Source organism: Trypanosoma cruzi (assembly GCF_000209065.1).
Source record: "Trypanosoma cruzi strain CL Brener chromosome Unknown tcruzi_1047053486251, whole genome shotgun sequence".
Lineage (NCBI taxonomy): Eukaryota > Euglenozoa > Kinetoplastea > Trypanosomatida > Trypanosomatidae > Trypanosoma > Trypanosoma cruzi.
In genome coordinates, this window is record NW_912315.1 from 133 (window position 1) to 1,201 (window position 1,069).

The window sequence follows — 1,069 nt, forward strand, 5'->3', positions numbered from 1 at the left end:
CGATACCACCTTCCTCCAAGCGAGGACAACTGACAACGCCCGCCCCAGTATGGTGCAACCTGGTCCCCGTCACTTCCTCTACAAACTCGCCATATTTCCTCGTCACGTCCACAGCACACTCCACGAGAAAGCCAGGCACCATTCTCACAAACTTCGCCCCGCACAACTGGCCGCTCTCAACAAGGCGCAAAAAAGAGTTCGCAACAGAAGGTGCCTCACGAGCATAAATCTCCAGCGATATTACGCCTTCATTTGTATGAAGCTCTACAACCCAAGCATCGCCCTCGTTCCCGCAAGAAATCATCTACCACCTAAATCATAAGGATAAAAAAAAAAACAAGATTGTAGCAACAAAACAAAAACGACACAGTCACCAGAACAAAAACAAATTGAAACCCACACAAAATACCGCGGCATCCTCTTCAAGACATGCTCTTCGTCCGCAGCACCTGGTATTGTTGCAACCGCCAGCCATCGAGCGCGTCCGTGAACGTGGTGGTGGTGGCGCGGAAGTGGGGCGGTGAGTGCGTCAGTTGCCAGTAGTCAAGGCGTCGTTTCTCGCTCACGTGGGTCGGCATTGCAGAATAAAGAGCGGCATCATGCGCGCACGGCATGCACAAGGGCAAAAGGGAGGAACAAAGAGGCACGGTGGCGGCACTCAGCCACGGGGGACAAGGGTCCACATCGACTCTGCGGTCGGTTGACCTTCAGACGTCCGGTTTGTAATCACGCCGCCGCGCAGTTCGTGTGTCTGCAGGAGACTGGGGGATGGAGGGAGGGAAGAGAGAGGCGGTGCGGCCCGCATCGGTCCCGGTTGAGTGTGACAACGGTGAGGTCGTCTAGTCAGGTCGCCGGCAGCAAAGACGGTCGCCGTCAGCGGCGGTCAGTGCCTTCCTTCTCCCACCGCAGCGCCACTCCACCGACGCCGTCACCCGCCTCCTCCCCACCGACACAACGAGGAGACAACAGCAGGAGATGCAACGCCCGCAACGATCAGGCTGCCGGAGAGTCTCGTTGCAGCCGCAATGACCAGACGAGTGGGATGCAAACAAAAAGAAAAAACAAAAAC

General features: G+C 56.3%; 2 non-coding genes across 2 annotated transcripts; both read right to left on the reverse strand.

The window, feature by feature from the left end:
- Positions 1 to 528: 528 nt before the first annotated feature.
- On the reverse strand, positions 529 to 604 carry Tc00.1047053486251.10. The gene has a single exon (XR_008254972.1). It is a non-coding gene; the product is annotated as a C/D small nucleolar RNA (snoRNA), TB8C3C3 (small nucleolar RNA).
- Positions 605 to 655: 51 nt separating this feature from the next.
- On the reverse strand, positions 656 to 735 carry Tc00.1047053486251.20. The gene has a single exon (XR_008254973.1). It is a non-coding gene; the product is annotated as a C/D small nucleolar RNA (snoRNA), TB8C3C2 (small nucleolar RNA).
- Positions 736 to 1,069: the final 334 nt, after the last annotated feature.